The sequence below is a fragment of the Saccopteryx leptura genome, chromosome 1 (genome assembly GCF_036850995.1).
Source record: "Saccopteryx leptura isolate mSacLep1 chromosome 1, mSacLep1_pri_phased_curated, whole genome shotgun sequence".
NCBI lineage: Eukaryota > Metazoa > Chordata > Mammalia > Chiroptera > Emballonuridae > Saccopteryx > Saccopteryx leptura.
Genome location: NC_089503.1, coordinates 364,790,773 through 364,814,481, shown reverse-complemented (window position 1 = coordinate 364,814,481; position 23,709 = coordinate 364,790,773). Strand labels below are relative to the sequence as shown.

Sequence of the window (23,709 nt, the reverse complement as noted above, 5' to 3'; positions counted from 1 at the left end):
CTATTTGGGACCCATTCTAAGGAACATGGCCATTAGCCAGGCCAGAGGTATAGAGCTTCGGAAAGTCTCAAACAGAAACTAAATGCTCCAGTCCTGACTCATGTCAATTTCCACTGAATTTACTGGCCAGGTCTACCATGGGATTAGGAAATGTAAACTCATTGTGTACCTGAAATGTATTTGGCAAACAGAGCTACCCATACAACTATAAACTCATCACCCCCCAAAAAAAATTATGGTGGGGATTTTATGGCAGTGTTATTCAAACCGCAAACCATGACCCATTAATAGATTATAAAATCGATGTAGTGAGTCATGACCAGTGTTTCAACAGAATGGAAAGAGAAATGTCGGAACATAATGCAGCAAAGGTAAATGTTGATCATAAAACAATATTTGATACATCTATCACATAAATACAGATTTGTCACAGTGTAAACCAGGGGCAGTCAACCTTTTTATACCTATCGCCCACTTTTGTATCTCTGTTAGTAGTAAAATTTTCTAACCACCCACTGGTTCCACAGTAACGGTGGTTTATAAAGTAGGGAAGTAACTTTACTTTATAAAATATATAAAGCAGAGTTACAGCAAGTTAAAGCATATAATAGTAATTGCTTACCAAGTACTTTATGTCGGACTTTCGCTAAGTTTGGCAGAATAAATCTTTATAAAAAACTTACTATAGTTAAATCTATCTTTTTATTTATACTTTGGTTGCTCTTCTACCGCCCACCATGAAAGCTGGAATGCCCACTAGTGGGCGGTAGGGACCAGGTTGACTACCACTCATCTAAACTATTTTCTTGTGGGTGCTGTAAAAAAATCTTGAAAGTCATTGTTCTATGAAAGCCCCAACAAAACCAGATATATAGAAACATGGTTTTCAGACTGGCTCATCTTATCCAATGTCTTATGGCGACCAAGAGAGAGTCAGAAAAACACGGTCTCCCTCTGTAGTATCAATCTCAAAGAACTGAGTCCAGTTTTTACTCTTTATTTAATATAATGCTCTCTTAATAATAAATCAATTAAGAAATATTATAAAGTGACTCATATTTTTAGCATCTTACAAATACTGAGTTCACTTTTTATTTCTTCTAAAATTAAAAAAAAAAATTTTTTTTCTAAAATTCAAAAATTTAAGCTTCAAAAATCTTCTCCTTAATTCTACAGAGCCTCGTTTTATTGGTTTGTTAGGAATTTACACAGTTCTTATATTAATTTAAATCCTGGCTTCCTTGACCAAGATGAATGGTCCTTAATTGTTTTACTTTGTATTCCTGTTAACTTATAAAAACATTGTCATGGGTGAATTTTGTCTTGCTTATCTTCTGCTTTGATGTTTAAGGGAAGAATGCCTGTTTCAAAACTGCAAAATACCTATTGTATTTAACTCCTTGACCTAGACTTAATATTCCCAATATCCAATTTCTTCCTTTTTATCTGCAACTAAGAAAATACAAATTTGAAATATGCACCTTCTATTTGCTTGCTTGTGGGAAAAGTGCAATATTTATCAATTTAGTTTCAAATTCTTTTAGAGACCTTATCTTAACTCTGACTTTCTGTCATTTATGTGAAATGTTTATAAGTGCTTACTTAAACCTAAGTGTTTCAACCAAGTTCAATGCTTTCTACCCTTTCCCCAAACACACTGCCATGTTTTTCCCTACCTACCCTTTCAGAGCACTGCCCGTTCAAAAGCTAGTCTTTTGTTCCTATTGGGAAAATGCTAGCTAAACAGCCAGGAAAAACAAAATGCTTCATGGGGTACAATCTTCTTTTGCCTCCCAGATGGCCCCACTGCCACATACGAGGTATGCCAGAGAGGTTTCCTGAGGAAAAAGAGAGTCACTGTGAACTAATACAGCCAACCTACCATCCTGACATTCCAGGGAACCAAATAAAACCTGAATAACTGTTCAAAAGAATGGAAAATGAAAAGACCATCCTCAAAAATAAACTAGTGAGATATTTTTTTTTTTTTTCATTTTTCTGAAGCTGGAAACAGAGAGAGACAGTCAGACAGACTCCCGCATGCGCCCGACCGGGATCCACCCGGCACGCCCACCATGGGGCGGCGCTCTGCCCACCAGGGGGCGATGCTCTGCCCATCCTGGGCGTCGCCATATTGCGACCAGAGCCACTCTAGCGCCTGGGGCAGAGGCCACAGAGCCATCCCCAGCGCCCGGGCCCGGGCCATCTTTGCTCCGATGGAGCCTTGGCTGCGGGAGGGGAAGAGAGAGACAGAGAGGAAAGTGCGGCGGAGGGGTGGAGAAGCAAATGGGCGCTTCTCCTGTGTGCCCTGGCCGGGAATCGAACCCGGGTCCTCCGCACGCTAGGCCGACGCTCTACCGCTGAGCCAACCGGCCAGGGCCATTTTTTTTTTTTTTTTTTTTTTTTTTTAACCATCTAAAAGGAAGCTCTGGTATGAAAAAATGAACATCCTGCATTTGTTAATTAAGGAACCATTATAGTCAGTTCAGTAAGAATGAGTTGTTTAAAAGTGATGAGTCACAATATTCAGTTCCTTTCTGGCCTGTTCAGCTAGGTGTGGGGAAAAGAGGATTGTTCAGGCAGTTGGACCTCTCTGTCCCAGGGCCAGCAAGGCCACTAGGACACTGTAGGAATCAGGACAAGAATATAAGCCTGGCTGGACTTCAGTATCTCCTCTATAAACCAGGGGTGAGGAGACAGTTTATTCCCATAAATAATTTACCTAATTATTTCATTAAATTCAAGGTTATTAATTATCCCCTTAAAACAAATTTTAAAAACGATCATTTCTTTCCATTATTCCAAGCTGGATCTACTAGATCTAATACCTTATGAATTTTCCATTAAGTTAAAATTATATAATCAAAGTTATCATACTATGAACATTTCTACTGCATTCAAAAGCTCTAAAGACATGCACAATACTATCGTGATCGTTCTCTTTTCATGATAGTGTTTCTTTCTTATCACTAAGCTATCAGACAAAAAAAATAATTTTTTGAAAATACTCTTCCTTTTAAGCAAATGACAAGCACTACACAAATTCAACTGAATGCTTGAAGTATGGCTTTAAATTCTAACATGAGGGAGTTTCTTAAACTATTTACATTGTTTTCCCCGCAAAACACACACAAAAAGTTAGCAAATAAATACCAGAGTCAAGTTTAGATTATCTGTCAATTGGAATGGTGTGAGAGAACTTGTACAGATATTCTTAAATGGTGAAGATCAGGGGTGGGGGGGGGTTATGTACAATTGGGCATTGGAATGTATTTTATTCTTACATTTGAATAAAACTATGCTTGGCGCTCTAAAAGTGACAAGACTATTTCAAACTGAGTAAATAATGAAACTTTCTGAGGAAAAACCAATCCAAGAGAACTAGAAAACATTTGAGTTTGTATATATTTTGGTTCATACCTTGGCAAACGAGGACAGTGTGCAATGTTTAAAAAGATATATTTAAATCCCTACTCTATGAGGTTAGTGCAATAAAAAAAGAAAGAATTATAAGAGGTGAAATTGTAATTAAATATTTATAAAAATTCTTACAGAAAGGAACCCTAAAGAGGATTATGAGACACAAACTTAGGATATTACTATTATTATTATCATCAAATACATCTACAATGTAAAAAACTCATGAGGTAGAAACTCTCATGCCTCACTGCTCACGCTAAAGTTTGTTGGTTACCTTCTCTTATACAGATTTTCAGATTCAATAGTCTAAACAGAAACAGCTGCACTGGACAGACTTTCTTCATATTAGAAAACTGACATGTCGCTAGGAAGTGCCAAGTGCAGTCTTAGAATTACAATAGGTCAGACTTCATCCAAAAGAAGATGCTCGCATTTTTCTACATCATACAACTGAGTGTGGAAGAAATAGTAAACAAGATCCCTAAAGCCATAGTAACCAAGAGCCCAAGGGTGCAACTATGACTGTCTATATATATACTATTTGGTCAAAAATGTTCACTTCATAACGGAAGTAATAAAGCAGGCAACAAAATGACTTTTGTTCCTTTCTATAAATACAGATTGTTTTTGTTTGTTTGTTTGTTTGTTTGTTTGTTTGTTTTTAATAAGTGAGAGGCATGGAGGCAGAGAGACAGATTCCTGCATGCACTGGGACTGGGATCCCTGATGCTCTGCCCATCTGGTGCCTCTGCTTCATTGCTCGGCAACCAAGCTAATTTAGTGCCTAAGGCAAAGCCATGGAGCCATCCTTAGTGGCCAGCACGAATTTGCTGGAATCATTCAAGCCTTAGCTACAGAAAGGGAAGAGAGAGAGAGAAGTGAAGGGTTGGGGTGGAGAAGCAGATGGTCACTCTTCTTGTGTGCCCTGACCAGGAATCAAACCTTGTACTTCCACACGCTGGGCCAATGCTTTACCACTGAACCAACTGGCCAGGGCTACAGTTGCTTTAGAATACTGTCAGATTAACACTGAACATGATCCCTTCACAACTCAATGGCCTGCATTGCTGGGAAGGTCAGGAGAACAATATTACTCAGAGGTTGAAGAAAAAGTATTCTTAGAACAAGCAAAGAAAAAGTATCCTGACAGATACTTCTCAGGCTGAGCAGGAAGCAGTTTGTGCAAATTAGAACAGTGGCCTCTTGGACATGATGTAACTCTTTTCCATTTGTATCCGCGGGAAGCCATGATTGTGGGCTCTTAGACTGGTGTGGAAAAAAGTCTCAGGTAGATTCCCCACTAGCAAACCCTGAGAGAAACAGGAAACAGCCGTGTCCAGAAAGGCAAGACACTACCTAGTACATCGTCCAACTCCACGATTATTAGGAGCAAGCTGTAGTAAACAGGGAAAACATCCATATAATAGTAAACATGAAACTGCAAACACAGTTACCCAGTGACAACTGGCATCATGGAGGAAGTCCACGAACTCAACAAATATAGGAATGAACACCCCTATAAGGAGAGTTTATAACAGGGAAAAGACAATTAACTTAAATATAATTAATATATTCACAGATATATGTGAGAATAGTTGAAAAATAGCTAGATGGAAAATCGAGTTACAGGATTCTACCAGATTACAATGCAAAGGGACACAGAGTTTCCAAAATATTAAAGAAAAAAAGATTTTCAGAAGAAAGCAAAAGTAGAGGCTATGAAGAAATAATAAAAAGCTTTCCGAGCTAAGTAAAGATTTGAATCATTAGATTGAAAGGGTCTCATAAGTACCAAAATGATTGCATTTGGGGGAAAAAGGTCTCCTTCATACACATATTGGTGGCAAATCATAAGTCAAAGGATGAAGCAAAAAATCCTAAATCATTGTAAAGGCAGGAGGGGTAGGGGGAGAATTCCTAAAAAAAATAATAAATTCAGATTGTCTAGAGATTATCACAGAAGTGAACCTAAAACACAATGAATCAAAATCTTTAAAGTTCTAAAAGGAAAATATAGACTTAACCAAAAAACCATTCATCTATGAACACTTTGGTCATTTGAACATTAAAAAATCTCAAATGTTTGCTCTCTGTTCACTCTCTCCAAAAAAAATTACTAGATCAACAAAACTAAGCTAGCTGTAGAGTAGAAAATTGTTTTTAAATGAACAAAATTTGCCACCCTCCCCGAATGACATCTCCAAAATAAACTTCCATCTAGAATTATTACATTAAAAAGTTAATAACATTCTAGAAGTACATACAAGTTCTCAAACTGGGAGCTGGGTGGGCAGGGGGAGATGGAGGCCAGTGAACGTGACACAAATCATGTAAACAGAATAAGTAAGTGATCTCAAAGACGGGTGACTGGATACAAGCTAGCTAATAGAAAATTTAAATTTCAACTGATATATAGAAATATAATGGTAACTATTATTATGTAAATAGGAATAAATTTTCCAGAGATAACTGGTAAGAAAAAACAATGAAGCAAACTTAATTCCAAACAAAGTCAGAAAAACTAATTGTAATAATTATAATAAAAAACAAAAAAGCATGATAAAAAAGAAATCCAAATGAAATGCAAAAAAAAAAAAATGAGTTTCAATATATTAAGCAATTATAATAAAGTTTAATGGGTTCAATTTGCTAGTTAGAATTTATAGAAATGGCCCTGGCCGGTTGGCTCAGCAGTAGAGCATAGGCCTGGCGTGCGGGGGACCCGGGTTCGATTCCCGGCCAGGGCACATAGGAGAAGCGCCCCTTCCTCTCTGTCTCTCTCTTCCCCTTCCGCAGCCAAGGCTCCATTGGAGCAAAGATGGCCCGGGCGCTGGGGATGGCTCCTTGGCGTCTGCCCCAGGCGCTAGAGTGGCTCTGGTCTTGGCAGAGCGACGCCCCGGAGGTGCAGAGCATCGTCCCCTGGTGGGCGTGTCGGGTGGATCCCGGTCCAGCGCATGCGGGAGTCTGTCTGACTGTCTCTCCCCGTTTCCAGCTTCAGAAAAATACAAAAAAAAAAAAAAAAAGTATTTATAGAAATTTTATATTTTGGTTGTTTGTTCTTTTTAAGTCCACCTATATATATGCTGTTTAAAATAAAAAAATGACCTAAAACACTTGTTAAATGACAAGAATAAATTATACCAAACTGACCTGTACTTCTTTGATGGGAGTACTAGGCTGATGTTAGAATATCATGCTCAGGATATTTCAATAAGGAAAACAGGTAAATGTAAGCTTAATTTAAAACTAATTAAATGGCTTCACTGTTACCCAGTGAAGAGTAACACCTATGCCAACCTAGTAGGAAGTTTCTAGTGCTGTTTTAGAATTCTGCCATTCACCCTGTTGACTTAATTAGTTACAGGGGGTCCTTGTGATATGACATAGTTCTGTACCTACAACAGTGATGTAACCCAAATTTTGGTGTATGTCAAAACACACCCTAGCCTAAGTCATTCACCTATCCTAACACAGTTGTAAAATCATAACAGGCATCCCCAAACTATGGCCCGCGAACCGCATCCGGCCCCCTGAGGCCATTTATCCTGCCCCTCCCCTGCACTTCCGGAAGGGGCGCTTCTTTCATTGGTGGTCAGTGAGAGGAGCACTCTATGTGGCGGCCCTCCAATGGTCTGAGGGACAATGAACTGGCCCCTTGTGTAAAAAGTTTGGGGACCCCTGATCATAAAAACACAACTAAGCCATGGAAAAAGAATACTACGTATTCTTCCACTGCGTGCAACCAAACTAGTTCGCCCGCATAGTCCGTAAGTACAATGCTAACGGTGTAAGCCAAACACTCACGTCTTAGCTTTTTAAAGTTTATTTGTTCGTAAACTCGAAACGTCATTTTCGAGACTGTCATAACCCGAGGACTCCCTGTATTTGTAATTTGGCTGAGGGCAATGATGAACTGCAAATCAATTTCCAGACAAAGCTAAACTAAGAAAGATTTCTAACTAAATGAAAGACTTTGGATTTAACAGATCTCACCTGGGTAAATAATGGACCAACTGCAAGAAAACAAAATTTAAAAGAAACACAGAAAAATCCTCGAAGCCAAAATCTGGATTGCAGAATGCTCAATAGGAATCAGCTGGCTTAATAGCAAGAGGTCTAAGTAGACTGAAAGGTCTTAGCTAATGGTGAACTGCAGTCATTAGTGCGAAATGGCTGCCAACAATTTGTTTGGTCTTCGGCTACAAGTGAGAAAGAGAACAGCACTGCACACGTTCTATTCAGCAACCAGTGGTCAGAGGGAATCAAAATTCAGCGTGACCAGGGAAGGCTGACCAGACTGGAGAAGTAATTCCAAATCATTGCAAAAGAGAAGCGGTTTTAGAATATGATGCTTCACTTGTCTTCAAATACTGGGAAGACTGTCATGTGGAAAAGAAATCAACTTGTCCCTGTCACTCCAAGAATACAGAGTTAGGATCAATGCCTAGAAACTCCAGAGAGGAAGTTTTCAGTTTAATTCAAGGAAAAGGGTTTTAATAAATGGGAATGCCCCTAAAACTTAAAGTGACCCATCATTAAATGTGTTTGGCATTGGGAAATTTGCTCATTAGATATGCTAGAGAGAGGTTACAGCATCAAGTATTGTTGGTATAAACAACATTTGGATTGCAAACAGTAATTATTTGTGGGATAACTTCCAGCCCTATGATTTATGTTGACTACAGTGTGTATCTAAACTGAACCATTTGTTCAAACTGAACGATGCATCAAGAAGCAGGTTCAAGGCCCTGGCCAGCTGGCTTAGTAGTAGAGCATCAGCCTGGTGTGTGGATGTCCTAGGTTCGATTCCCGGTCAGGGCACACAGGAGAAGCACCCATCTGCTTCTCCACCCCTCCCCCTTTCGCTTCGCGCGTACTCTCTCTCTCTCTCTCTCTCTCTAGTGTTGTGACTGTAAATGGCAAAAAGCCATTGTAAATTTGAGGCTTAGCAAAAGGCTAAGTTCTCCCCCCTTCACCTCCATATTGGCTATGATGCTGAGATGCTGAGTATTTGCCCCCACTTCACTTGTTTGCTTAAGTTTCTGGAAGCAACTTACATGCCCCTCCTCTCACTCTTTGTTTGTTCAGACATTGACTGATTTCACTTATGCATGGTGGGGGGATTCCTGTTTATGCCTTAAGAGAGTTCCTGTTTTTGCCTCAGATGTGTAACTTTGTATCAAGGACTTCCTTGATTTGCATATAGCTATATAATAAAGCAAACTGGGGCTATGGGGCACTCCGATATTGCCATCAGCATAGAAGAGGCCTCCTGATCCCATCCTTTTGCTTAATGAGTTTGGTTTCTTAATTCCACACAGTTCTCACTCAAGACCCAGAATTACAAACCGTGCTGGTCCGCGGCACTCTTGCTCTCTCTTCTCCTCCCTACAACCATGGCTCAATTAGAGCAAGTTGGCCCTGGGTGCTGAGGATGGCTTCATGGCCTCCGCCCCAGGCACTAAAAAATGGCTCCAGTTGCAACAGAGCAAGGGCCCCAGATGTGCAAACATTACTCCCTAATGGGCTTGCCTGGTGGATCCCAGTCAGGGGGCATGCAGGAGTTCGTCTCTGCCTCCCCTCCTCTCACTAAATAAAAAAAAATAAAAAGAAGCAGGTTTAAGCCCCACCTCCTCTATGAAACAAATTATAACAAAAACTGACAATATCTCCATTATTAGACCATTTGAAGCTCAATGACAGTCTTATTTTGCTTCTTAAAAATTATATTTAAGCCTAACAGGTGGTGGTGCAGAGGACGGAGTGTTGGACTGGGACCAGAGGACCCTGTTTAGAAACCCTGAGGTCACCAGCTTGAGCACAGGCTCATCCGGCTTAAGCAAGGGTTCACCAGCTTGAACTGGCTTGATCATGGGATCATAGACATGACCCCATGGTTGCTGGCTTGAGCCCAAAAGTCACTGGCTTGAGCTCAAGGTTGTGGCTTGAGCAAGGGGTTACTCGATCTGCTGTAGCCTCCCAGTCAAGGCACATATGAGAAAGCAATCACTGAACAACTAAAGAGCTGCAACAAAGAGTTGATGCTTCTCATCTCTCTCCCTTCCTGTCTGTCTGTTCCTGTCTGTCCCTATCTGGCCCTCTCTCTGACTTTCTGTCTCTGTCAAAAAAAATTATATTTAAAATAGTCCATCCCCCAACTGTGTCACAAGCAACCTGGAATCATGGAACCTTAATCTACAGTAAATCTCTAAGTTACAAACATCTAAATTATGTACAACTCATACAAATGGAGCGCCATAAGGGCTATTGGTAATCGACTGCAGCTGGACATCAGTGAAAATGATATCATAGAGTTACTGAACTCCCATGCAAATAACTAACCAATGAAGACCTTATGGAACTAGAGCAGCACACAAGAGCATATAGGGAAGAAAACAGGGACCTAGAAACTCCAGAACCAAACAAGTTTTCTACAAAAGAGTTAGCTGATGCAGGAATGGGAAAGTTAAAGGAGCAAGATCCTGATACAGAAAGGTTCACCAGTGTACCGTACAGTTACCGAAGGCCTAAGATGCTACACGGCCATTTTTGAGGAAAAGAAAAGCTCTGTGAATACCTCCCCTGATGCTACTTCAGAAAACTGACTCTAAAAGCAGAATCAAACCCTGACTCTCTAACTAACTCCAATCCTATCCTCTCCAACAAGTCCATCATCTTCTGCATCATCCCAGATTGTTTAAGGTCATATTTGATAATGTTTAAGTATTTATATGCACAGAAAAATAAAAATAAATACTATGTTAAGACAAACACCTAAGTTGCATCTAATAGGTAAATGTACCTGTTCCAATTACATACAAATTCAACTTAAGAACAAACCTACAGAACCTATGTTGTTTGTAACATGGGGCTGCCTATACTAGGCATCCTGACAGCCACTGAAATTAAACATACTTGGCTCATCCCTTCTCTTGTTTTCTTTGTTTTGTTTTCTTTTGCTTTCATATAGCACATATTCAGTGTTTTTATAATTACCCATATATCAAGGTTATGAAAGTGATGAAATACTCATTAATGGCTTCCTTGGAAGTTCCTGTGTCCCCTATCCCCAATCCTGTGATGTATCAAAATCCCTGTATTTTTCTATTGAAAACTTCCCAACTCTCTAATGAGAATAATGGTTGCAGAAACTGAAACCCATTCCTGCAACTTTTACAGATAATCAGATGTGCCTTCTTCCTTCCCCTTTTCACCATAGGACACACCACAGGATGGCCCTGAGAAAAGACAAATGCCAGAAGGAAAGAAACTGACATTCTCCAGAGTGTCGGGTAATAGTAGCAAAGTCTTGTGGTCTCAAGAAGCAGGCGACATCTCCTCTGCATGGAAGTCTGGAAAGATTGAAGCTCTGTATAAGTGGATTCCTTGAAAACAGCTTAGCATAAAATAGGTTGGCCTTGTCTAATGATTGGCAATACTTAAACAATAAAAGAAAGGAAAAGGAAAAAAATTTCTTGGGCTAACTTTATTATAAATGGAAGAGGAATGAACATGCACACAATTATCTTTTAATTTAAGTCATTAGTACTCAAATCAAGTTTAAAAACATGAAATTATAACTGATTTTCAAGATTTATATAGGCTGACTTAGGCCCAACGCTCAAAACCATGGCAGGTTACTAGAGAGAAATTTGGAATACATCTTGACAGCCATATCCAAGATAATATAGAAACATTTAAAATATACAAACGCATTGCGTTACTCAGGTTTAACATTTAATAATGTAATAGATCTGGCCAAAAAATATCCAATCTGAAATTACACTATCCACCTAAAAGTTAAAAGTATTTAGAGCCACAGTTACGAAAGCGCAGATGCACAAATGACTCTTAACTATCCTATATGGGTAACTGTCTAGACATTCATTTAACTTACTCATTTAGAATGAGTCCAAGATCAAAAAATATTCCCACTTTTTTCAGAGTTCTGATATCTATTGTCTAAAAAGGATTGATTTTGATTATCCCAAAGCCTCCTTAACTTCTGTCAAGCCTCAGTTCATTTCATCATGGCTTTTTGTTTTATTTTGTTTTAGCTTAATAGAAGACATGCTTAGCCTAAATATTTTGACAAAACTTAAACTGATATACATTATATATATGGAAATCATCATGGTTCTAAGGAGAACACAGATATAACCACAACCCCTAATAATAAACCTTCAGACTAGAAGGTATGAGACAATTAACATATGAACAACCACAACTTCCTCAAGTCATTCTACCCTAAGCAGCAATGGAACGGGATTAGGAGCTTGTGGTATGACATCCAAGCATCTATGGGGAAATTTGCTAAGCAACTGTTAGTCCTTGAAGACAGGAACCGTGTTTATTTACTTCTGCATCCCTAGGATCTAGTTTAACTATAGAAAGAGCTGAAATACTTGCTGAATGGTTGAATGAATGTATGCTTATACAGAGGCACCCTAGTCCAAGAGATAGCAACTGAAGAAGCAAAAGGATACTGAAACCGAGAGCTGCGTCAGACCTGAGAAAAGCTATCTTCTGATTTTTGTAAAGCCCTGATATTAGTTATCTGTGGCCCTCGCCAAAGAGAGCTCTACAATTGCTAAATACAGGAGCTCGTGACAAGCCATCTTCAGCTATAAGCAAGAATTGAGGATACCCTCAATGCCATCAACAGCCATGACCTTCTGGGACTGAGCCATAGGGTAAAGGATGACAGCCACTCAGACTCCAGAATCAACACTAATAGTTACAAGGAGTGAGTCTCAAAGCCTCTGTTATTGCTGCTATTGCCTTGCCAGCTTCAGGAGACCCCTCTCTGCGCTGGAAATTTCTTCTCCCCCAGCACAGCATGGGTAATGGCGAAAACCTGGATCTGCCTCTCCTCCCTGCTAGGCTCTCTGCTCAAGTGTTTATTTGCATTACCCCATTTAACCTTACTGACCACTCTATGAACTAGGTCCTATGATCCTCAATTAACAATGGACAAATTAAGCTTTAAAAGATTAAATGCCAGGCCCTGGCCGCTTGCCTCAGTGGTAGAGCATTGGCCTACCATGTCAAAGTCCTGGGTTCAATTCCCAGTCAGGACACACAGGAGAAGCACTATCTGCTTCTCCACCCCTTTCCCTTCTCCCTCTCTCTTCACCTCCCACAGGCATGGCTCGAATGGTTTGAGCAAGTTGGCCTTGGGCGCTGAGGATGGCACCATGGCCTCATCTCAGGCACTAAAATAGCTTGGTTGCTGAGCAACAAAGCAGTGGCCCCAGATGGGCAGAACACCAGCCCCAGACAGGGGTTGAGAGGTGGATCCCAGTCAGAGCACATGCAAGAGTCTCTCTTTCTGCCTCCCTGCCTCTCATTTGATAAAAAAAAAATCAAAATAAAAATAAACCAGAAAGATTAAATATCATGTCCAGGGACATACAGGTGCTAAGTGTAAGGGCCACGACTGTGCAATACCTATGATTTTAGCTAATATCTTATATGGCCTCAGAGTAGTAGAGCACATGATATTCTTTCACATTCACAAGAAGTAATAAACTAATTTTTCTGCTTTAAAAAATTTTTTGTCATTTTAGCCAGATTTTACTATCTGTACTTAGTTTGTGTGGTATTTCAAAGTACATCTGGCATAATATGTACTTTATGAGCAAATTAATCACACTAAACATCATTTCCTCTCATTTGTGTGGGAATTTAAAATTATAATTTCAAATGTTTCTATCTACAAGGCATGTCGTTATACATTCATTTTGTAGTATAAACGTAATATATGTATATTTTAAAATAAACAAAAGCAGAAAAGAGAATATCTATCATTATGCAACCCAAACACAACTGTTAGCATTTTGAGAAACATATAATTTAGAGCTCAAAAATATAATTTGATTACTCATATAAACATGATTTCCCTCACAAAACCCATAATTCAGAATCAGAAACAAAAATTTTTTTCAAGTGTTAAAAAGACCAGTGAACATTATTTATGTAATTCCCACATGGAAGCCAAAGAAAAAATGTGTTTAGGCATCATTAAAATGGTCTGGAAATAAAAAGAGCTGTTATTTTCTCATTCCTCACTCACAGTAACATCCATCTTCAGCGCACATTCAAGAAGTATGTTAACAGCAATTTTAGGAATGCATTCTCCATTCCTCAATAGACTGATTTCCTAAAGGTTACTACTCCACAGTGACTTCAACTCTATACACAGGTGCTCTAAGCTGCAATTCTTTATATGTTCCATGATGGTCTCAAAGGGTGCTTTCAACCAAGACGAAGATAAGTATCAAACAGCAAAATGAAGGAAGACTTGACAGTCACACCTGCTAGCTCTCCCTTACCACAGGCTTTTCTAAACTACCAGCTTTTCAGCAAGTTGGTGGTGGGCTGGGATGAGAAACCAGGTTCTCCATTTCCTGGTCCAGATCCTTCTTGAAAATAACGAGAGCACCTGTTTATTCAGCACTTGGCATATAACTATTATTACTATTATTTACACGGTTGTATAGAAATCACACATAACGTGGACTGGAGGTACCTACCTGCTCACACTACACACTCACATGTTTGCTTTCACTAAATATACAGGAATTCGCATTAGCCTCCGTGGGCCTCCACTGGCTGTCATGAGCTCTGCATCCCACTGGCTCTTTCCATCCCTGCTCCTACCTTGTTCCAAAGGGACCCGAGTAGGGACTCTGCCTACACCATTCTGGTTAAGGCAGTTACCATGTCATCCCTGCTCCCCACAGCTGTTATTTCACGCTCATTTCAAACCTTAGTCCAGAAGTTCTAGGTAACTAATGATTTGATCAGGTTGAGAAAAGTAAAGGCACTTTGCTTTTGAAAGAGAAATGAATGTTGAATGTTGAAAAGGCAGACTGCCCAAGGGGAAGTGTAACTTTCTCCAGGGCGGTAGTGCAGTTGCCTCCATTCCCAGGACCTGGGGTGTTTACTTTCTCATAACCTCTCCGCTTCTTGCCAGGATATACCCTCAAACCACACACGGCCCTTTCCGCAGATTGAACCATGGCATTATGTCAAATGAGAATCAAACATGGTGTGAGAAGAAACTAAGTGACACATCACGCGATGCTTGTAGATTTTTTCTAAATTTAAATGACAACTATTTTCACCTTTTGCATTTTTTCACTTAAGATATTTATAAAACATTCTTATTTTTATATAATAAATAAAAGGGCATTTTCCATTTAAAAAATTTTCCAATTGGCTATCAATAGAACAACTAAACAGAACTTAGCAACTTCTCTGAGTCCTCCTAGGATAGCCAAGCATTTGGTAAGCACTTAATCACTATTTGATGAATGGCTGAACCCTTACAGAGAATGTTTTTCCCTGTCTTATCTTTAATATACTATCTATTCAGGGTACTAATAGGGAACACTTGTTTACCCAAAATCCATGAGATGAAATCAAACTCTCTCTTCCTAATAAAGTAGCAAAATTCATGTGGAAAAAGTTTTAGAATTTTTAAAAGTATATATTTCTTTTTTTAATTTTTATTTATTGACTTGAGAAAGACAGAAAGATTTATTTGTTGTTCCAATTATTTATACATTCATTGATTCTTGTATGTGCCCTGACCAAGAATAGAATGGGCAGCCTCGGCATGTTGGGATGATGCTCTAACCAACTGAGCTAGCCAGCCAGAGCCAAAAGTATATATTTCAATAAGTTGTTTCAAACATTGAGTCACCTATGAATTTGAAAGTTACCATAAAAATATAATGCACAGCCTGACCAGGCGGTGGCACAATGGATAGAGCATCTGACTAGGACACAGAAGACCCAGATTTGAAACCCCGAGGTCGCTGGCTTGAGCACAGCTCACCAGCTTAAACCCAAGGTCACTGGTTTAAGCAAGGGGTCACTCTCTCTGCTGTAATCCCCACCCCCTGCCTGTCAAGGCACATGAGAAAGCAATCAATGAACAACTAAGGTGCCGCAATGAAGAATTGATGCTTCTCATCTCTCCCTTCCTGTCTGTCTGTCTGTATCTGTCCCTCCCTCTGTCTCTGTCTCACATACACACACACACAGACACACACACACAAAATATATATAATGCATATTTTTCTGAGTGTTTTTATTTATCCCTGTTATATAATAAAACTTTTAAAACCAGTTTTTAAAGAACATTCTTAGCAGAACAAACTTTCTATAAAGTTCAAACTTCACTAGAATGTCTTTTTTACTTTAAATTTTAAAAAGGAAAATTTTTTGGTCCCCAATCTTTTCTTATTCACACCAATTACTGTAAAAACAAATAGTTAAAAGGTAACATAACACTGCAATCATGAGTAAATTGACCTAGATCAAAACAAGACAAGTCAAAAAACTAAACACTGAATCAAACACAAGCAACTGGCAGGATTCCCAGAAGGTCACCAAACTTGGACTTGAGACAACTGTCAATGTTTCCAAACAGATCTCCTGAGTTTGTCATTAGTGACAATCAAAATGTCAAAGAAACAACAAAGATCTAAAAAACTAAACTAAATCTTTCGAAAAAACAAACTAGTGGAAAAGATTGCCCTTTTCACAAGTAATATCTGTGGATTAATTTTCTTGTCATTGTGAATATATTGTTTTCTGCGGTTTTTCATTAAGGAAGGCTTTTAAATAAATAACGCTGAAATAAGTCAAACTGGGTTAAATGGGACAAGAAGACCTATAGTATTCCAAAAACATTCTCCCATGTCAAATTACCCAATTTATCAGAAAGCAAGGTAGTTAAATAAAAAATGCAGAGCTGAAGACAGGAAAGTACTCAGGGCCACCACTAGCTATTCATGAGCCCTTAGTCAAGATAAATGTCTCCATTTTTCTTACATATTAAACAAATTCCAATTCCCCTTAACTGTTCTAAAAAGTCTATGAGTTCATGGGAATCCTATGGATGTAGTTAGTAGGCCTCTCTTTATAAGGACATAATTACTTTATTCATTTACAAAATAAATTAATCAAACTGATTGCTTTTAATCAGCTTGGAATCAACATTCTAAAATACTATTCCCACTGACTCCTAATGTGTGGTCTCTGGCCTGCAGCAGCAGTATCTGGGAATTTTTATAAATGTTCAGAATGTTGTATTCGTTTCTGAGAAACTTAAAGTACTTTATATACTCTGAAACAAATTCCACCCACTAGATAAAACAGAAAAAAATTAAATGAACATAATGTACATTACTATACTTTTTTAGGGTCCAATTGTCAGAGGTGAAAACAGAAGAGAGCTTTAGCTTAAACCATTTGGTAATGTTTAAGGTAAAATAATAGCAAATTCTTACTAAGCATTTACTATATGCCAGGCACTGTTTAAAAAAAAAAACAAAAAAAAAACAAAAAAAAACCCTTCATATGTATCAATTCACTCCTTAGAACAATCCAGTTGAAGTAGGTACCTTGACCCCATTTTTACTAATTAGAACACAGAAGCAAAAAAAAGTATGTGTAACATCCAAGTTCAAACAACTAGTAAGTCAAAGAGTCAGGATCCAGTTTAGGCAGTCTGGCTGAAGGAACTGTATCTTTATTCTTTTCTCTTTTTTCTCTTTTTTTTTTTTAGGTGAGATAAGGGGAGATAGTGAGGCAGACTCCCACATATGCCCCAACTGGGATCCACTAGGCAACCCCATCAGGGGCCAATGCTCCAGTACTAAGCTATTTGTAGCACTTGAGGCTTATGTGCTAAGACCAACCGAGCTATTCTCAGCATTCGGGGCCACACTCTAACCAATTGAGTCACTGGCGGCAGGAGGAAAAGAGGGAGAGAAGGAGAGGGAGGGGAAGAGGTAGAGGGAGGGGGAGAGGGAGGAGGAGGGAGAGAGAAGGAAAGGGAGAGGGAGTTAGGGGGAGAGAGAAGAAGTTAGGGGGAGAAAGAGGGAGTTAGGGGGAGAGAAGCAGGTGGTTGCTTCTCCTGTGTGCCCTGACTGGGAATCAAACACGGGCATCCATACTCTGGGCCAACACTATATCAACTGAGTCACAGGCCAGGGCCAAGACTGTATCTTTAATCATAAGGCAGAAGTTGAGGAACTTGGCCTCTGTGGCTAATTCTCTTTGTCTGAGACTGGACCACCTGCCAGAAATAAACATTTCAATGTTGTTTTCACAAAAATGATAATGAATCAAACTAAAGAATTTACAATTGCATGCTGAGTAATATAATCTAAAAACAATAAATACAAAATAAAAACATGTATCCATTTTCTGTGATGTATTTACTCATAAGACTTTCAAGATGGGACTTGATAAAAAAACAATCCTCTCTGAAATAAATAGGGCCCACAAAAAGAACCTAAATGAATGCCAGGTAACTCTCATCAAAAATTTCCTAAGAGAGCCAGGTTATGTAATTGTATGCAGTTAAGCTAACTTCTCTATGATCACCTCTGCTCTGGGCCTTATGCCTATAAATGGAGAATTATAAAATTACTGCGGGGCCCTGCAATATTGATCATTCCTAATTGGCCACATCCTGTCACTGAATTGCGACATCACAGACTCTCTTAGCTTTTCAAATTATCCAGAACTCTCCTGTGAGTACTGAGAGTTGTATAGGCTTCCACATAGCTTCATTTTTCCCTTCTAGAGATGTACATCTGATCTTTCCTTTTTATTGCCACACATCTCCTCATATCATACACAATGAGCCAAACAAAACACCCTACTAACATTAAATTGTAATTACATTTCATTTAATAACACTGAATTTTAATTCAACTCAATTTAATAACATTAAATTGTAATTTCAAAAGTATCCTAATAGGCCCCGGCAGGTTGGCTCAGTGGACAGAGTGTTGGCCTGGCCTGTGGACATCCTGGGGATCGATTCCTGGTCAGGGCACGCAGGAGAAGTGATCATCTGCTTCTCTCCCCTCTCTCCTTCACGCAGCCAGTGGCTCAATTGGTTTGAGCGTTGGCCTGGGTTGCTCAGGATAGCTCATTGGTCTGACCTGAGCCTCAGGCGCTAAAGAGAGCTCCATACTCGGAGTTGACGCATGGATCCCTATCGGGGCACAGACAGGAGTCTATCTCACTATCTCCTCTAACTTAAAAACAAAACAAAAATAAATAAATAAATAAATAAATAAATATTTAAAGTATCCTAATAAAGACCTGATTTCCTGAACGGAGGAGTCACTAAAATGCTTATATGCTGGAACTTGGGTTATGTTTAGTCTTCTAGAAGTCACACAGGATTGATTAAAGGCAGAGTCTGACCTCTTGTATTTGAAGTGCAAATCAAAACTACAATGAGGTACCTCCTCACACCTGTTAGAATGGCTTCTCTCAACAAGACAAGTAATAACAAGCGTTGAAGTGGTTGTGGAGAAAAAAAGAACCCTCATTGACTGCTGATGGGAATGTAAACTGAAACAGCCACTATGGAAAACAGTAAGGTAACTCAAAAGATTAAGAATAGAATTACCATATGACCCATCATCCCCTTTCTGGGTTTCTACCTGAATAATATGAAAACACTTGTAAACATATATGCATCCCTATGTTCACTACAGCCCTACTCATGGAGGGCCAAGACAAGGAAACAACCAAAGTGCCCTTTGAGAGATGATCAGATAAAGATGTAGTACATATATACAATGAAATACTACTCAGCCATAAGAAAAGATGAAATACTGCCATTTGTGACAACATGGATAGATCTTGAGAATAGCTTGCTAAGCTAAAGTCAGAAGGAAAAAGTCAAGAACCAAATGATTTCACTCACATGTGGTATTTAAAACTGAAAGTAGGCCTGACCTGTGGTGGCACAGTGGATAAAGCGTCAACCTGGAACACCTGAGGTCACCAGTTCAAAATCCTGGGCTTGCCCGGTCAAGGCACATATGGGAGTTGATGCTTCCTGCTCCTCCCCCCTTCTCCCTCTCTCTCTCTCTCTCTCCCCTCTCTAAAATGAATAAATTTTAAAAAATTAAAACTGAAAGCAACAAATGAACAAACAAGACAAATGAACAAAAACTCAAGCACAAATAACAGTATGTTGGTGACCAGAGGAAAAGAGGGGCATGGGGGAGGGGGGCACGGGGGAGGGGGTATGGGGGAAGGGGGTAATGAGGGTTGAGGGGATCAAATATAAGGTGACAGAGGAGACTGGACTCGGGGTGGTGAACACATAATGTAATATACTGACGATGTATTATAGAACTGTACACTTGAAACCTATATAATTTTATTAACAATGTTACCCCAATAAATTAAATTTACAAAACAATGCAAGACGAGTCGTAAAAAGGTACTCAAGGTAGATATCTAATATTAAATTTATCACTGGAATTAAAGGAGAATCAAGACCGATTTTAAAGTACAGCATCATTTGGCATCCCTTTTAGAATTAATATCATAAATATTTTTTTCAGTAGTACCATTTGGTCCTAACCAGATCATCCAGATCAGTTCCATTCAAATAATATTAAAGAAATTGCTTTTGGATATGTGGCTTGGAACATTTTGAAATTACGGCAGTTGAAGAAAAGGACACTTAAATGACCTTACCTACCCTTTTTTTGCCCATTTAGGCCTGTCCGTGCTCTGTGTCCTTATTTTGTTTTGTTACATGTTGTCTTGAACAAATCTTGATGTAACTGGTTAAGGTTTCATTTTATTCTTTCTCTCAAGAACCTAAGATACACCAGATAGTACCTCTCCACTGGTTCTCTTGGAGGCCACACTATGCCCCTTTTATTTTATCATATGCATTTCCTTTTATAAGGCATGATATCCTGGAGAGCTAAGAGTTTCAGACTATTTAAATGCAACTGTCCATAGATTACAAACTCCACCTCATGGTGAAATCTTTCACCATAGACCAGGGGTCCTCAAACTACGGCCCCGTGGGCCGCATGCGGCCCCCTGAGGCCATTCATCCGGCCCCCGCTGCATTTCCGGAAGGGGCACCTCTTTCATTGGTGGTCATTGAGAGGAGCATATTGACCATCTCATTAGCCAAAAGCAGGCCCATAGTTCCCATTGAAATACTGGTTGATTTAAATTTACTTGTTCTTTATTTTAAATATTGTATTTGTTACCGTTTTGTTTTTTTACTTTAAAATAAGATATGTGCAGTGTGCATAGGGATTTTTTTATAGTTTTTTTTTATAGTCCGGCCCTCCAACGGTCTGAGGGACAGTGAACTGGCCCCCTGTGTAAAAAGTTTGGGGACCCCTGCCATAGACAGTGAGTAGATAAAAACTAGGCTGTCAGTTTGAAGCTATGCTACTTAAAAATGTCTTTCCTAGAAAGTGCTATATTAAACATGCAATAAAATTATGAAGACAAATTGAGGATATCCATATGTTCACATTCAGGTAAAAAAAAAAAGCAAAAATTTTAAATTCTACAGGTGAGGTTGGCACGTAAATAAATATGAATATCTACAAAATCAGACCGTGTTATCCATAACCTGTTTTTTCTTTTCATTTCAAGGTGTCTGGGGTTAAGTTTTTGTTTTATTTTCAGTTTATGTGTGATATGTGCACATTTTAAGCTAACAAACATTTAATTTACTATGCTAGACACTATAGAAGCATTATTTCATTTCAGCTTGGCAACAATGTGAGATTTTGGAAGTATGCATTGCGCTACGACAGCCCCCGTAGGACAGATGCGCAGAGTGATACCTGGAGGGTGGATGCCCCATCCAAGCGCATGGAGGAGCAGAGAGCATGTACGGAACCTGAGGCTTGAGCTTCAGACCAAGGCTCCTCCTATTCCTAACTACTATCTACATTTCCCCAGTTTTCTAAACCCTAGCGTGCTACCTGTCCCTTAACAGGTTGACACACCTCAATCATAAGTTGGCACAGAGAGCAGCTTGGAAAATAAACAGTCTCGGTACAGAAAGTCTTGGGAGATAGCACTACGTTCACCACAGCACACGTGCTGGGACTGAAGTCATGCCTATTTTAGCTTTTTAGCCAGTGTGAGATTTTCTAATCCACTTAAGCTTATTTGCAAAGTCATTTTATTTCTGTACTCATGACTTAGAAAGAGCTGGATTTTATTTTCTAGCCCAAATTTTGAAATCTCAGATCTCTATTAAAAGAAAGAAGAAGAAAAAAGAGCCACTTCAGATATTCCAGAGACCTGTAATGCTGAATTCCCTTTCATTCTGGAGAACTGGCATGAATCCCTTAAACTTACAACTGCTTTTTTTTAGAAAAAGAAAAATACTGCTGCAAATGAGTCCTGCGATGTGCACTGATGACAGGAATGACCTGGGCTCATGTCATCAGGGGCCAAAGGTTCTTGTCGTTACAGCTACAAGGCTCTCTCTTTCTTCCCTGGCTTCATTTCAACTCTGAAAAAAAGAAGAGCCACAGTCTCTCCTAAAGCAAATACGCCAAGTCTACTATGTGAAAATTGCTCAAGATGATGGCTGTGCCTCAGTCCTTCGTAGGATCCTCCAAAGTCCACAGTATACCTTAGATTTTCCAAAAATGGTGTTTCCTCCTCCGTCCGTGGACTGGCATTTGCAGGTGTTTGCCCTTACCCTGAGATCCAACCCAAGTTCTGAAAAGGGCGCAAGCTCTGGCATCACCTAGGGGTCTCATTAAAACAGAGCTGGGCCCTGCTCCCAGAGTCTCAGCTGCGCCCTAGATTTTGCTTTTCTAAAAGTTCCCAGGTGATGCCGATGCTGCGGGCCAGAGAACACCCTTTGGGAACCACGGGTCCCCAAACTACTCCGCATGGGACTCACCTGAGAACAGTTTTTTCCAATGAGTTTGCCCAAAGTCCCACTGCAAGAATTCTGATTTCTTTGGTCTGGGGTGCTGCTCAAGCACTGAATTTTAGGAAAGCTCCGGAGTGAGCCTCCCATGTAGCAAACGAGAAGAACCTGTGACGCACCCCTCACAGACCCCGGCCCCGCGCGCCCGCTGCCCGCTCCGCGCTCCCGCTCCGGGCTCCGCGCTCCCGGACGCGCCAGGTGTGAACGCCGCAGCCCCTTCCTACGAAATGGGCAGTGGAAGATGAGTTTAGGAAAGTAAATCCCCGCACGTTATTATTCTCAGAGGCCAAACACCCTGAGGTATATAAATCAGCACCCAGCGAAAACTCGAGATTCATTAACACCCAAGTAACTTTGCAAGACAGACCCTGGCATCCCAGCCTCCAGCTGGGTGCGGAGTCCACCTCCGGGTTCACCGAGCATTTCAGCGCGGGGAGAACTGCACCCTCGGAGCGCCCAAATGCCACATTGCAGCCTCCGGAGAGCCAGCCCTAAAGTCCCCTGTCTGTCGTTCTGGCGGGGAAAGGGGAGAAAGCGGTGTCACCTCACCTGGCGCGGCGTCCAGGGTCACGGTTGTCGCGGCCAACTGCGTTCTCCACCAAGGATACGGGGATTCCCGGGAGGCGAGCAGCCACAGCCCGGGCAAAAACGGGGCTGAAGCGGGTTTGCTGCCCTCCGCCCGGAGCCCGGCTCCCTGCAGCGGCCAGGGCAGAGCTCGGCGGCTCGGGAACTCGCTCTCAGCCCCCTGGAGGCGGAGCCCGGGAGATAAGGTTCTCGCTCCCCACCCACCCCCTTTCCGGGGCAAGGCCAGAGGGTGGGTTTTGGATCTGGATCTCCAAGGGCGAACTGCGAGTGGAACCCTGTTAGAAACATGCTCACTTCACATCCTGCTGGGACCAGAAAATGCACCCCTGGGAGAAGTCAGAATGAGGCACCACCGGCAATCAGGAAAAACACATTAAGTCAGATTGAAAGGACAAGTACTAAAGGAGGCAGGGGCCTGGGGCACCACCTGCGCCCATCAGACAAGGCCTTCCTCCCTTGGCCTATGAGAACGGCCCGTCCGGGCGCCAAGGTCGGTCACGCTAATCCGCCCAACAGCAAACTGACTGATGTACCTGCTTTTAACTAAGGCTATGGCTGCCCGAAAACCTGAGAGGAGTTCACTTTCAGAGAATCGGATAGGCAGTTACCTTTGAGGATATGGGGATGCAGGGGAGTCGTAGAATAAGTTGACTGCCTTATGACAATAAAGCAATGCTCTGTGCTTTGCCCCCTCTAGTCCGTTCTTCTCAGAGCAGCCACAAAGTTCTCTTGTGCTTAGGACTTCATTGTTTTCTGACCTCTCTCCTCCCTTCCCCACCTCCTGCCAGCTGGCTCTCACGTTTTCAATATGAAAATGGATAACAACTTACAAATAATATTTTTATTAATGAAGAGACTACATTCCAAATTCTCACTCTCCCCGCTTCTTACTCTCCCAGTTTCTCACGCTGCTTCCCCACAATCCCGCCAGTGGGCCC

General features: G+C 40.5%; 1 protein-coding gene and 1 non-coding gene across 2 annotated transcripts in view; one reads left to right on the top strand and one right to left on the bottom strand.

Moving 5' to 3' along the window:
• COL21A1 (collagen type XXI alpha 1 chain) overlaps window positions 1-23,017 on the bottom strand; it is a 208,719-nt gene extending 185,702 nt beyond the window's left edge. The window contains exon 1 of the mRNA XM_066359179.1: window positions 22,736-23,017. The gene's annotated coding sequence lies outside the window, so the exon portion shown is untranslated. The remainder of the gene's footprint in view (window positions 1-22,735) is intronic.
• Window positions 12,425-12,500, top strand: TRNAG-ACC (transfer RNA glycine (anticodon ACC)). Its single transcript has one exon. It is a non-coding gene; the product is annotated as a tRNA-Gly (tRNA).
• Window positions 23,018-23,709: the final 692 nt, after the last annotated feature.